We start from the raw sequence: 15,928 nt of genomic DNA, 5'->3' as shown, positions 1-15,928 counted from the left end.
TACAATACTTGCGCATTAAAAACTTCCTTAAATTTTTGGAACGCTTTGTTCTTGGTGAAGAAAGGGTCTAACAATCAAAACCTGGATATCATTGTAGTTGCTTACTAAAGAAGACCTTGGAAATCTTTGTTTCATTGCAGTAGACCCAAGGATACGCAAGGTAAGGACGTTTATTTATGCCACATCGAAATGATAGTACACGATCAATCTAATTTTACTTTTGTATAGTGAAGAAAGGTGATACAAGAAAATTTTACCAAGTAATCGATTCCCCTATTCATGGCAAACATGATGGTTAAAATTTTAACTTCGTATGTCATACGTTACCACCGTCTATTTAGTAAGTAGGGATGCCACGATAGTCGTGACATATGACATGTCGTGACATAAAGCTCCATGATATGATATGACATAGGCTTCTTTATGTCATGACATAAATGTCTCTTAATAATGCACACTTTTCCATTCATTTTGATCAACTTTGATGCAATAAATTGACAAAAAGTAAGCGCCATGTTGGTTGTTGATGTCGTAGGTAATATTGCTGATATTTAAGTTGATATTTTTGCATGTTTGAATCAAAATATATAGCTATACAGTTTCATAAGTATCAGATTCAGATGCAAAACTTTACGAATTGCTTATGTCGTGACATACGACATGTCGTGACATAAACCTCTATGACATGTGACATAAAAATTTCTATGTCGTGGCATCCCTATTAGTAAGCAACTGTAATTTATTTTCCCTACACTTGCTGTACAAATCGATCTTTCTGTTGTTGTTAATTTGTAGGATTGTAACTCCCAAAGTTATTAGGATATGAGGCTAAACTTTGCCAGAGCATGCACTTGGCTAAGTAGATTATAAATATCAAGTGTCGTGTGGCCCAAGAAGCTGGCATGCAACACCATGAGTATATTGACAGGAAGAAAGAAAACGTGTTTTTCACGCATTCATAGCTATGTGCGGCCTTTACGAAACAAGACGATTTTTGCTGTGGACACGTCCGCCAATGTCAGTACTCCATAGCTCTGTGCGGCCTTTACGAAACAGAACGATTTTTGCTGTGGACACGCCCACCAATGTCAGTACTCCACATTCCAAATTTCAGCAAAATTGCTTCAAGCATTCCCGAGATATCAGACTTCAAAAATTGGCTTAGTTTCTTTGTTTTTTCTTCATTGTCTTTTTGCACACTTACAAAAATTACCATAAAACACGAACACAATATCTGATTGCCTTGAAAATTGGCACACAGTAGGGGGATATAAAGGCGCATCTTGGTACCACGTTTGGCTGGAATATGATAACCAGTCAAAGAGTTATTAGTGATTATTCATGAAAAATAACACCAATATGTTGTCATGCCTACAGGGTAAACCGTTTATGGGAAGAAGCTGAAAATCGGTACGTGGATAGGTTAACTATTGAACCTCAAACCTTTTGTGATTTGAAAGAAATCAAGCTAAAGACCGTGAAGATACAGTAAAACAACCAACAGTGTGCAATAATTACACGATCAAGATTAGCTAATTAAAAAACGAATACTTGCCACACCTACCAGACCAACTGCTCAGTGGAATGATTTTAAAATTGGTGTACAGATGGATTAATCACCTTGGAAAGACTCTTCAATAGTTTAGATAGAAGAATCAGACCAAAAGCCACAGAGTTATAACACGTAATCCAACTCGGTGTAGCAAGTGCGAGATCGAGATACTCTAATAGAGCAGTCATCCTAAAAAGAGAACAGTTAGAAACAAGTAATCCGTAGAGAGATTAGCTACCAGCAAATCACCCCGTAGAGAGACCAGCTAGAAACAAGTCACCCAGTAGAGATATCAGCTAGAAACAAGTTACCCTGTAGAGAGATCAGCTACAAACAAATCACCCTGTAGAAATATTTGCTGGAAACAAATCACCATGTAGAGAGAACAACTATATAGAAACAAGCCATCCAGTAGAGAGTTCAGCTAGAAACAAGTCACCCTGTAGAGAGTTCAGCTAGAAACAAGTCACCCTGTAGAAAGATCAGCTAGAAACAAGTCACCTTGTAGAGAGTTTAGCTAGTCACAAGTTACCCTGTAGAGAGATCTTGATCAAGTCACCCTGTAGAGAGTTCAATTACATTTCAAGTCACCCTGTAAAGTAGAAACAAGTCACCCTGTAGAGAAATGAGTTAGAAATAAGTCACCCTATAGGAAGATCAGCTTGATCAAGTCACCCTGCAGAGAGTTCAACTACATTTCAAGTCACTCTGTAGAGAGTTCAAGTCACCCTGTATAGAGTTCAACTACAAACAAAGAGAGTTCAGCTGCAGTTCAATTATGTAAGAAGTCACCTAAATAATCATTCATTTTATTCAGTGTTAAATATTTAATCAGACAAAAAGCTATATACACAATAATTGCTTCTTTGTTCAACAATTCCTGTAGTAAAGAAGAAAAAAAAAACAAGTTAAAAGGAAGCACCAAAGGTAGTTTATAGCCGTCTTTGTGGTTTGCAATACAAAAAGAAGTGATATCTAAACCAAAACAGCCGAGCTGTAAAAAGAGTGCGGCCCCCAAAAAAGCCAACACAACTTTTTTAACCCTGGCTTTTTTGGAGGCCGCACTCTTTTTACAGCTTGGCTGTTTTAGTTTAGATTTAATAAACAGGTATACAAAAATGTGTGATTGTGTCAGATTTTGCTAATCCAGTCACATTTATTAAATAGCTATATACTGTCCACACTCCAGTTTAACAAGTTGATTTGCTACTTCTAAAAACCAGGCACTATGCAGCTAGCTATATAGCCTCAACAATGTAACATACTATGTTATTGCTTATAGGCTATTGTTTTGTAATGATGCATACAGAATTATCAAAAATAAATTATTGTAATTTCATATTTTATAATTAGTGAATTATTTGTAATTCCCTAATTGCATTGCTATGCACTGCTAAGGAAGCACTGTTCGAACACAACAACTTTAAACAACATATTACGCACAGATTCAAGTATCTTCTCAACTGTTTTATAATTTGTCTATCAAGCTTTCCCCTTAAATTTTCGACAATGTCACAAGGCTGCCCTACTTTTTTGTTCACGTAAGTACAGGGCACATCCCCTTTCAACTTGAAGGGATAAGCTATTCCTGGTAGACTACAAGGCATGTACTGTTGTTTTCCAGTTGTTATATACCAGTAAAACCCGAAGTTAAGGTAGTTCACAAAGTCTGAGCAGAGTTGCCACACCCATATTTCAGACCGCCCAAAAGCAACCACAAAGATCACCTGTGCAAAAGTTTATTATACAAACTTATATTTAACTTTTAGTCTTTTACTTTTACGTGCAAACTGCTTTTACAGTTTAACAGTTTTGCTCACGTGGGTGCATATAGACAAACATACATAGATAGATAGGTACACAGACACACAAACACAGACTTTTCGGAAAAAATTTTCAATAAACAGGCACGCACCCACAGCCGGCCTTCAGCCAGCTGTGGGCATGTGCCTGGTTTCATAACTACATAGAGTAAGACCTCACTTTTGTAGAGACAGGCTTGTTGTAGTTATTACTTGTGATTATTGTAATTATAATTATCATTGTAGTTGTACGCATGTGCTGTATGCGGTCATAACCTTGTGCTGATTATTCCAATTAATGGCATAATCCTACATGGTGACATGAGTGAGATCTGTCTAAGAATGATGGCAGCACTGCAGCTTAAAGTTCCAGAGCCCTTCGACTTCAAGAAACCAGAGAAGTGGCCACGGTGGAAGAAAAGGTCTGCATCACGTCAGGCCTAGGAGAGGAGAGTGACCAAAGACAAATCAGCACATTGTTGTATTGCCTCGGAGAGGAGGCCAATAACATTCTCAGTTCGACGAATATTACAGAAATGCAAAGGCAATGATACAGTGATGTTCTTTCAAAATTCGACTCCTTCTCTCATGTGATGAAAAAATGGGCAAGATTTAATCGCCATGTACAACAAGAGGGTGAGTCTGCTGAACAATATATCGCAGCTTTATACAATCTTGCTGAATCCTGTGAGTATGGCTGGCACCATGAAATTCGAACTGATTAGAGACCACTTTGTGGTCGGTATACGTGATATTGGCCTGTCAGAACACCTACAAGCAGAGAAAAAGCTGACACTCAACAAGGCCAAGAAAGCCATTAGAATCAAGGAAGCAGTTCACGAACAGCAGGAGCTCCTTCAAGGTGATACCAAGGGGAACCCCATAAGTTTAGATGGAGTATGGGCAAATCGTGACATTCTTGCCAAGAAACAATCTGCTAGTTTTAGAATATCAAGCCTGTCTAGAAAGCAGCGCACACGATGTGACAAAGTACATGACAGAAAAGCCAAGTGCCTTGCTTGTGATACAACCTGTCACCGGTGCTGTCGCAAAGGCCATGCTATGAATCACAGTGCTTCTCAAAAACAGTGTCAACAGTTGCATTGGAAGACTCGCCAACAGAAGAATCTTTTGAAGAAGACACAACATTCACAACAGAGCAGCCACAAGACAGACGTTATCTTGATTGTATCACATCTACCCAGCAATAGTCATGGACAGCTATGATTTAGTAGGGGGAAATCCAGCACTATTCAAGCTAGACACAGGGGTGGAAGTCACTGCTGTCTCAGATGAGTTCTTTTGGACATACTCAGTTGTATTACACAGAAACCTTCACAGCTATTGTATGACTCAGGTCGCTATCCAGTCCAGGTACTTGAACAATTCATGGAGACCCTCCAATATAAAGATAGATCATCTCCATGAATTGTTTTTGTTGTCAAGGGCCTGAAAATCAATCTGCTAGGCCTCCCTGCCATCACAGCATTCAAGTTAGCTGCCAGGATCGATGTTATTACAGACTACCAAGCCATGATTGTGGAGTCTTTTCCCACAGTGTTTCAAGGTCTTGGAAATCTTGGTGAGCCTTATGTCATACAGCTCCAGCCGGATGTGCAGCCACATGCACTACATGTGTACCACTCCCACTAAGAGATCAGGTCTGTGAAGAGCTTAACAGAATGGAATTCATTGGGGTGATTGCTAGGATAGAACAATCAACTCAGTGGTGTGCAGGGATGGTGGCTATTCCAAAAAGGAATGGGTCAGTACGTACGGTGCAGCACACAGGTAACGTTGCGAGTATACACATGCAAGTAATGCTCGTGTCTTCTCGCAGGATCGTTCTTTGCAATGCACTGTACAAGACCTGTGGAACATCATGTGGATAAGCACTAGCCACGCAAGAAACTTGCCACGCATGAGAATACTCGCCACTGAGTTTAGTAACTTCATACAACACTTAAGTCACATAAACATTTGTGACCGGATCTGCAAGAAAATCCCATATGTTCGTGCAGCCTACAGTAGCTAGCTATAATTTTACAGCCGGTAGAATGCAATAAACACAGGGCCCGCAGAACGCAATGGGTGGAATGGTACCCAGGTGGAATGTTTACAAAATTGAAATAAACATTCCGTAAATTTTAAAGTGCTTGTTTCGCAATGAAGCAAAGTGATAACACCAAAAACCTTGGTAACATTGTGATCCCCAAAGCAAGAGTTCCAAAATCTTTGTTTCATATCAGTACTCCTAAGGAATGGAAGATATAAGCGTTAGTCTGCCTTGCGTTGGATGAGCGGTTCTCTATCGCTTTCTTTCTCACGTTTTCGCCTTCGCCCTTGCCTTTGCCGGTTTGCCCTGGTCGTAGGAAAGGCCTGGAAGACAAAACTTACCCAGCAATGGATTTGCTTGTTCATGGAGAATCCGATGGTGCAACTTGCATCTTGGTAGAGGACTGCATTCGTAAGTTATGATCATTTTATTAAGCGCCTGTAGTTTATTGTCGCTGTACCAATCGATTTTTTGCTGTTGCCACTTTGTAGCACTGTAACTTCAAAAGTTCTTGGCTTCTAGAGCTGAAACTTCGGTTGACCATTAGGTAAGTCTGCTATATCTCGTCTTGCGTGACGCTCTAGAGTGACATTTGCTATCGTGGAATATTACTTCATGTAGCCTTGCTGTATCCACGCGTGTCACTCAAGTGCACCTCACGCGTGTCATGCATGTACATGCGATGTTACCTGTGAGCTGTACTGTATCTACGTAGATCTGAAGCACCTAAATAGAGGAGTCCAACGTGAAGTAAACCCCCTCTCCAAAGTTGACGAAACACTAGTGCAACTCGCTGGAGCAACAATTTTGCTAGCTGGATGCCAATAGTGGGGTCTGGCAAATCCCTCTAAGTCAAGAGGGAATATCCAGTGCACCAAAGCACTTTCAACGACGAATGTCCAACATCCTACAAAGCATAGATGGAGTGGTGTGTCATATGGATTACATGTTAGTGTTTGGTAGGACACACAAAGAACATGACAATTGCATAATTGCAGTATTTGACCGAATTAAGGTAGCTGGAGTTACACTCAATAGAGAGAAATGCTCCTTTGGTCAGAGAAAGCTGAAGTTCCTTGGGCACATTATTGACAAGAATGGGGTGTCAGCTGATCCAGAGAAAGTCACTGCAATCACTCAAATGAAGGCACCTTGAGCTCAGCCATTTTATTGGCATGGCTAACCACCTTGGTAAATTCTCTCGTAATTTGACTGACCTCCATCCACTACAGGCTTTACTCAAGAAGAATTGCACCTGGTCATGGGACACAGCACAAGAGGAAGCATTCATTGCAGTAAAGCAGGAATAGAGTACTGGGATTGTATGATCCAAATGCTGATACAAAAGTATCTGTGGACACATCTTTTTACGGGCTTGGAGCAGAGCTTTTACAGAGACTTGACAACACATGGAAACCATTGTGCTTGCTTCCAGAACCATGACAGATGCTGAGTGCCATTTTACCTAAATCAAGAAGGAGGCACTGGCAACTACTTGGGCATGTGAGAAGTTCTCCAGCTACTTACTAGAAATTGTGATTGATACTGATCACAAGCCACTAGTGCCACCTGTTGGGTACTAAGCACCTGGACACTTTGCCACTCCATATGCTCCGCTTCAGATTACACCTAGACAGGTCTGACTTTTCCATACACCACATACCCGGCAAAGAGCTGTATACTGCAGACACACTGTCCCGAGTGCCACATACTCCACCAGGAGTAAACAGCATTGTTTTTCAACGAGAAATTGAATCATATATGGCCTCCATGGTAACTACTCTCCATGCTAGTAGTGACAGACTACAGCAATATCAAGTTGCTCAAGAGACAGACCCCATTTGCTCTCCATTGTCTCAGTATTGCAGACTGTATGCTTCCCGCATTGTAGTACCAGAACCCCTTCAGCAGGAAACCTTGATGAAAGTCCATCAAGGCCCCTTCAGCGTTACACAGCTAGAGCCCGGGCAGCAGTGTGGTGGTTGAAAATATCCAGTCAGATCAGAGATATGGTGCAAACATGCCCAGACTGTGCTAAATACTTAGCACCACCATGAGAATCAATGATTTCCTCAATCCTTCCTGATTACCCTTGGAAAAAAGTGAATTCCAACTTATTTCAGTTTCAGGGACACACTTACTTGCTGGTAGTGAACTTTTTTTTTTGATACCCAGAGGTTGTGAAGCTCCCAAGACTTTAATGACTTTGCCAAACAATATGTTTTCTACCACACCACTAGCACATTATCCCCAAGGAAATAGCTTAACAGAAAAAAAAGCTGTTAAAACTGTGAAGGCTTTGCTAAGTAAATCAAATGATTACTGCTTAGCCCTACTGCAACACCCTTCCCCTTGTGTGGTCTGAGTCCAGTGGAATTGTTGATGGGAAGGAAAATGAGAACAGAATTGTCACAGATCAAGTTACAGTTAGTCCCAAATAGGAATTACCTTCAAACGTTGCAGCAGAAAAACGCTCAGTTCAAAGCTGAACAATAAGCCCAGACATCATTGTGCATGGATCTTGCCTATTCATACCCTGGAGGACAATGTACACGTCTGAATGAAAACAGATGATCGCCAACAGCTAGCTAAACTTAATTCGAAAGCAGATACACCAAGATCTTACCCCATTTAGCAATAACAGTTAAAAATTTAATTATAATTACTTAAACATTACACAACTGAATTGAAAAGCAGTCTACTCAAATGTGGTAATTGGTAATAAGTTCCAGTCTTGAACAGTTCTGTTATATAGCTGAATGGTCTACAGGGTGATTTTAAACTGATCTCTCTAAAGAGTGACTTGTAAAGGTAAAGCAACTGAACTCTCTACATGGTGGCTTGTTTGCAGCTGAACTCTCTACAGGATGACTTGTGACATAGATGAACTATTTAGAGGTGACTTGTTATGTAGTTGAATGCTTTAATAGAGTATCTTATCAACATAGTTAAATTCTCTATAGCCATTCAGCTATATAACAAGAATCCTGTAGGGGGTCACCTTCTAGAGAGTTCACCTCTTAACAAGTCAGCCTGTAGAGAGTTCAGCTACATCACAAGTCATCCAGTAGAAAGTTTAGCTACAAACAATTCAGCCTGTGGAGAATTCAACTATGTTTCAAAGTACGTTTCTATGTTACAAGTCACCCAGCAGAGAGTTTAGCTATGTTACAAGTAACCCAGTAGAGAATTCAGCTACAAAGTCACCTTGTAGAGAGCTCAGCTACCTAACAAGTCACGTTGTAGAGAGTTCAACTACATATCGAGTCACCCTTTATGAGTTCAGCTATGTTGCAAGTCACCCAGTAGAGGGTTCAGTAATGTAACAAGTCACCATGTAGTCAATGTAACAAGTCACTCTGTAGAGAGTTACAAGTCACCCTGTAGAGACTTCAGCTACATTGCAGCTCGCCATGCCTTGCACCGTGTAGAGAAAGTCACCTGTAGAGAGTTCGGCTACAAATAAGTCATCCTGTTGATAGTTCAGCTATGTTACTTTTCTCTTCTTTCTGTAGTAAGAGAAAAGGAAAGTAAAAAGTAATTGCAAAAAGATGTGATATCTCTACCAAAACAGCCAAGCTGTAAAAGAGGGTGTGCCTCGAAAAGGCCAGGGTGAACAAACTTGTGAAATTAAAGGTGGCAGCAAAGAAATGACTGTGATGGTATGTTAAAGACAAAAATTCTGATGACAACAATTCAGGTGAATTTGGTGACAAATCCTAGTGAAACTTGGAGGAGTCAACACAAATTCACCTGAATTGTCATTTTTGCCATTACATTAACCTACCATCACAGCCATTTTGTGGCTGCCATCTTTGATTTCACAACTTTTTCACCCTGGCCTTTTTAGGGGCCCCACTCTTTTTTACAGCTTGGCTGTTTTGGGACAAATATACTTTGCATACTACTTTTCACTGTACAACTTTGTCCATTTTATGAATCTACTTCTTTGAAGTGGTGATTTGATATTGTTGAAAAATTCATTTTGTAGGATTATGGTGTTAATTGGAATAACCAGCACAAGGTTATGATCACATACAGCTCATGCATACAGCTACAATGATAATTATAATTACAATAATCACAAGTAATAACTATAATAAGTCTGTCTCTCTACTGAACATCCTCCCTTCTCTAGAAGCGGAAATGGTCAGGAGGATGTGTAACAGTCCCATCTGGTTGAGATAAGAGTGAAACGTAAACTGGTATGTCCTGAAGCACCTTTAGTCTCAGTTCTATGGTAGGAAGAGGTAAGTGGCACAACGGTAATATGTTGGCAGTTCTGCCTGACTTGCCCAGTCGGACCATCAAGGATAAAGGTAACTGTACTATTAGAGTATCTTGATTGCGCACTTGCTACATGTTCACTTATAACTCAATCTGATTCTTCAGTACCACTGAAAGGACTTTCTGTTATGATTAATTCATCTATACACCAATTTTAAACTTACTCCCCTGAGAGGTTTGCCTGGTAAGTGCGACAACTAATGCATTTCGACAACTAATGCATTTTTATTCACAGAACTCAATAGCACAATTTTTACACACATTTAGCTTTGAGTTGTATCTCTATGGTCTTTGCCTCGATTCCTTCCAAATTCACTCCTATGATGGTTACAAACTGATTTTCAATTCATCCGTGAAGCAGTCTGCACTGTAGGTGTGACAGAAGTTCAATCTTTTTAATGCAAATAAATGGTCATAACTCCATGAGTGTTCATCAGATTCACAGGGGTTCACATTTGGAGCCTATAAGTGTGCCAAACTTCGGCTTAATCAGATTACTCATTTATGTTTATAGCAATTATTGCAAAGTGTGTGAAAAGAAGTATGTAGTAGAATAAAAAAACGAAGAAAAACCCAAAACTTTGGTTCCTTGTATCTCGGGATAGGCTACGGGATTTCCTTCAAATTGGCATGTGAACTGCCATACCAGGCAGGAAACTCCTGTATAAAATTCATTCCATTCAAATAAAGGATCACGGAGCTACAAATATGTGAAAACTGTGTTTTCTTTCATCTTGTCAATGTACCTATAGTGTGGTGTGTTGGCTTCTTGGGCTGCATGACACACTACCATGTGTCTTGACACTGCATAAATCCACCTCATTATTTTGGGTCTTGTCATCATACATAACACAACAGTACATCTTTCTACCACATAGGCGGCGGAAGAGGGGTTGCTGGTGGAGCACCCCCAACTATTTTACTGGGGGTGCTGAGCACCCCCAAATTCAAAGCTGTATTATGCAATAGTCATCATATGGAACTCCTACAAGGTTTTCAGAAACTTGTCAATTATGATCGAGATACTCTCATAGCGCAGTCACCCTCAAGCAAGTATTAAATACATAGTATTTGATTAACAGTTAAAACCACTAAAAATGCCCCCGAATTCAATCTCCCGACACTTAATTTTCTAAATTTTCCTGGAGGGGGGGGAGGCATGTGTCCAGACCCCCCTAGAATTAGTGTGCACCTACGTACTATTACCACTGTAAATTTTGGGCACCCCCAACTCTAGTACATTTCCGCCTCCTATGTACCTACATCAAGACACACAGTAGTGTGTCGTGTGGCCAAGAAAGCTGGGCACCACACCGTGAGTATATTAGCAGGAAGATAGAAAACAGCATTTTCACACGTACATAACTCCATAGCCCCTTCTCCAAAGCACACTATTTTTGTATTATAACTGTCCGCCAGGTAGGGTAGGCCACACAGCAAATTTGATTAAAATCACAACAGTTATTTGTGAGATACGGATGCTCAAAGTTTCAATTTAATTTCTCTTCTTCTTATGCCATGGGGGGCTATGGTGGCTTCGATTTCTTTTCGCAGACTTTGCAAAAATTGTTATAATATGGAAATGTGTAACTTGATTGTGTAAATCTTTGGCACAAATGAAGGGCATATAAAGGTGAATTCACATACCAAGTTTGTTGTGAATCTGATTATTCACATAAAAATATCAAACTTTTGTCACAGCTGCAGGGTAAATCAAGTATGGGAATAACTTGAAATTTGTGTGCACTAGTGTTGCACCAATAATCGGTTGAATTATCGGTAACAGCTGATATTATATAATTTTATAAGTATTGGTATTGGTTATGAAAGCGAAATAATTCACCAAATAAGCAAAACCCACAATCAATATTGATGATGGCAACGAACAGGTGAAAGTAAAGAAAGTGGTGAATGCAGCAGTAAGCGGTACAATATATATTTTGCTGTAACTATTTTTATAGCTGTTTAGGCTTGTTTGTTTGCGAAAGTATTACTGTAAGGCTACAGCTATGTATATTTATCAGCTGCCCATGCAATTAGTCAATCACTCTTCACAAAGGGTCTGGAATCCCACTGTTTGATAAGCTGGCTTCATTGTTTTCTTACTATTGGTTTCCTTTTGTTAGTGGCAAAACTGTAGCAAACATCGTAAAAATTGGCTGCCCACGCAATTAATTACATTGATTACATTATCATTACAAATCCAATTTACACACATAAACTTCAGGTGATTTTTTTTCTCCTCCTCCCCTGTTCTGAAGAATTGAAGAATATCGGTTTTATACTGGCATATCAGTTACAGGAATACGCAAATAATTGGTATCGGTAAATGTGAAAAAATGCATATTGGTGTAACACTAGTGTGTACATAGGCTGATCATCATAGCAGTGCCTTTTGATAGTTTCAATAGCAATAGATTTACAGCTATAAAGTTATAAAGCAAAAACCAAACAAGCTGTAAAATCACGTATCCGAGATACTCTAATAGAGCAGTCACTGTGGGGTAAAAAAGGTACACAAAAACGTCAGGACCTCCATACTTAACACCCGCATCCTTAACCACTGAACCACTGCTGTATTGTCCGATCACTTAATTTTCTGCTTTATAAATGAAAATTCTAGTTTAAACATAAATGTTTATATTTTCATAGAATAGAAGTACTAGATTGAATGTTCTAGAACATTCTATGTATGTTCTATTAGAAGTCCTCAAAAAATGTGCACTCAATTAGAGTATTACAATAATAATAATACCAAATATCATACGGCACGATAGTACTGTATAGTAGGGACCGCAAAGGTTTGGGTGTGGCACATGAAAAATCATCACCCAAAAACCAGCTTCACTTTTCCCTGATGACGATGAGGCAGTATTGGTTAGGTCCAAATTAGCCTTCAGATTGACCTAAAACACTTTCAACAAGTTGCTATGAAATTTTTAAAAAATTATTGAACAAAATTTTCTAGTGATTGAATGACTGACTGACTGACTGACTGACTGACTGATACCTTCAGACAAGCGTAACTTGATAACGGCTAAGGCTACGGACTTTATTTTTTCACTGTTCGAAGTCGCTTCAGCCGGACACGTGCCTTTTGGCATACCGCAGTACATACAAAGCATTCTTCATGGACTTACCAGTGCCCTCCTTTTGTGCCCCATTCATCTTTGCTGACAGCGAAAGATGTCGATGTGAACAGGCTGTAGGACCAGGTGTCCTACAGACCTTCAGCACTTATGCTGTAAAGCCTTAATAATAAAAATATGCCTACCGTGTTCAAGATACCATAATGGAAATGCACAGTAGGGATATAACACTTCTTATTGTTTTACTGTGATTTAATATCACGGACTATCCCAACTTGTTTCAGTACTTTTTATCAATGTGCTATGGTCCCTATTCTAGTTGAAAATTCCAAAATTTTTGTGTACTTGTTTGTTAACTTTTTTTGTAAATAATTATTGTGACTGGTAAACCTACGCATACCGCATCTGAAATGGTGCTGCGCACCCCAGCTATATCAATTATTGTCTGAAAAGTGAAGTATCCATTACGCTTCATTGTCAGCTATGTTCAACCCATTACACAGCATTTTGACTCAAGAACTGTTCGAAAAGCACCTCAGCAATCCCCACATACCGAAAGACAGAAATGGTAACATGCACCCCAGTTATATCAATTATCATGTGAAAAGTGAAGCATCCATTACGCTTCATTGTCAGCTATGTTCAACCTGTTACACAGCAATACGAATCGAGAACTGTTCGAAAAGCACCTCTGTAATCAAAACAGCCACTATGATAAATACAGACAATTTCCGTTACGAAGGGAAGCCATCACGTGCTACCACCAAAACAACACTTTTCGCTGTCAGCAAAGATGAATGGGACACAAAGGAGGTCACTGGTAAGTCCATGAAGAATGCATTGTACATACTGCGGTATGCCAAAAGACACCTCTTGGGCCGAAGCGATGTCGAACAGTGAAAAAATCAAGCCCGTAGCCTAAGCCATTATTCAGTTACACGGCATCAGTCAGTTACTCAGTCAGTTACTCAGTCAGTCGGTCACTAGAAAATTCTGTTAATAAATATTTTTTAATTTCGTAGCAACTTGTTGAAAGCATTTCGAGTCAATCTGAAAGCTTGTTTGGGCTTAGTTTTACCTAACCAATACTGCCTCATCGTCGTCAGGGAAAATTTTGTGGGCCACGCCTACTCCTCAATAGTACTACTATACAGTACTATTGTACTGTATGATATCTTGAGCACAGTAGGGATATAACACTTCTTAGTGTTTTACTGTGATTTAATATCGTGCACTACTCCAGCTTGTTTCAGTACTTTTTATCGATATGCTATGCTCCCTACTCTAGTTGAAAATACCTAATTTTTTGTGTCTAAAGCCCTACCAATGGAAATTCTAGATTGACAATGTTCTACGTATGTTCTATTAGAAACCCTCAAATGTGTGCATTCTATTAGAGTATCACAATAATATTACCAAAATTAATACTGAAGTAAAGCATGCAATGCAATACATTTATACATCATTTTGTCTGTATAGAAAAGAAGAAATGTGAGTAAAAACAAATTCCAAAGTCAGCCATAGCATTGGTTGGTTTTGGGGCCTTATAAGGTACAAAAAGAAGTGAAATCCACACAAATGGCGCAGCCTTAAAAAGCCTGGGTGAAAAAGGTTGTGAAATCAAGGTGGTGGCCAAGAAATGACTGCAGATGTTAATAAATTTTAATAATGGCTGTGTGCATTGTTAAAATTTATTAGCATTAACATCATTGCAGCCATTTCTTGGCCGCCACCTTTGATTTCACACCTTTTTTCACTCAGGCTTTTTAAAGCCACGCCATTTTTCCACAGCTTTGCTGTTTTTGTGTGGTATATTATGCAGATCTGCTGTGCAAAAAAAGAAATCCAAAACATCCCTATGTTAAACAAAATAAAATATGGAGAAATAGGGAAAGAATGTTAAGTAATAGATGATGATGGTTCTCTTTTTCAAGTTTCATTTCAAATTTTAAACAGCCATGCATTAATAATTATTGTACTTGTGTACTGAGGGATTGACATTATATCAGTAGTACTGTATATTAGGGATCATGAAGGTTTGGGTTATTCTGGCCAAACTATCATCCAAAAACCAGCTTCACAATACAATCCTGGCACCTTGGTGGTAATTGGTTAGGTATAGCCAAGCCCAAAAGTGCCTTCAGTACGACCCTAAATGCTTCCAATAAATTGCTACAAAATTTTAATTTTTTTTATTCAATGGAATTTTCTATTGACTAACTGCTTGCCTTCCTGATACCTTCAGGCAAGCGTAACTCCGTAGCAGCTAACTTGATTTTTTCATTGTTCGACATCGCTTCATCCCAAGATGTGCCTTTTGGCATACAGCAGTGCATACAATGCATGCATCATGGACTTACCTTTGCCCTCCTTTGTGTCCCATTTCTTTTTGCTGACAGCCCAAGGTGTTCATTTGCAGTAGTGTTGGCTTCCCTATGTTTCTAAACAGGATGTATTTTTCATGCAGACTGGATTGAGTGCAGAGGTACTTCTCTTACTCTTCTTCATTTGTAATGCTGTGAAACATACTGAAAAATGGTCACTTCCTAAGTCACTTCAGTAATCGATAGTTAATTGGGACATGTGAATCAACCATATTTTTGCACTTTTCCTACTGTTCCTCAGTTGTAGCATTGTGTAACGGGCTGAACATAGCTGAAAGCGAAGTGCAATGTAGGGATGCCACGACATAGAAATTTTTATGTCACATGTCATAGAGGTTTATGTCACGACATGTCGTATGTCACGACATAAGCAATTCGTAAAGTTTTGCATCTGAATCTGATACTTATGAAACTGTATAGCTATATATTTTGATTCAAACATGCAAAAATATCAACTTAAATATCAGCAATATTACCTACGACATCAACAACCAACATGGCGCTTACTTTTTGTCAATTTATTGCATCAAAGTTGATCAAAATGAATGGAAAAGTGTGCATTATTAAGAGACATTTATGTCATGACATAAAGAAGCCTATGTCATATCATATCATGGAGCTTTATGTCACGACATGTCATATGTCACGACTATCGTGGCATCCCTAGTGCAATGGCCACTTCACTTTCAAATCAGTACTTGATAGTTGGGGCACACGTTCAGATGAAAACATTAACTCTGGCTCCATCCTTTCTTTTG

At 39.2% G+C, this 15,928-nt stretch overlaps 1 protein-coding gene across 1 annotated transcript in view; it reads right to left on the bottom strand.

The window, feature by feature from the left end:
• Window positions 1-15,928, bottom strand: part of LOC136243316 (uncharacterized) — a 154,683-nt gene that overhangs the window by 96,432 nt on the left and 42,323 nt on the right. The gene's annotated exons all lie outside the window — the stretch shown is intronic.

The sequence above is a fragment of the Dysidea avara genome, chromosome 13 (assembly GCF_963678975.1).
Source record: "Dysidea avara chromosome 13, odDysAvar1.4, whole genome shotgun sequence".
Lineage (NCBI taxonomy): Eukaryota > Metazoa > Porifera > Demospongiae > Dictyoceratida > Dysideidae > Dysidea > Dysidea avara.
Note: the sequence above shows the minus strand (reverse complement) of the source record. Positions and strands in the feature narration are given on the sequence as shown.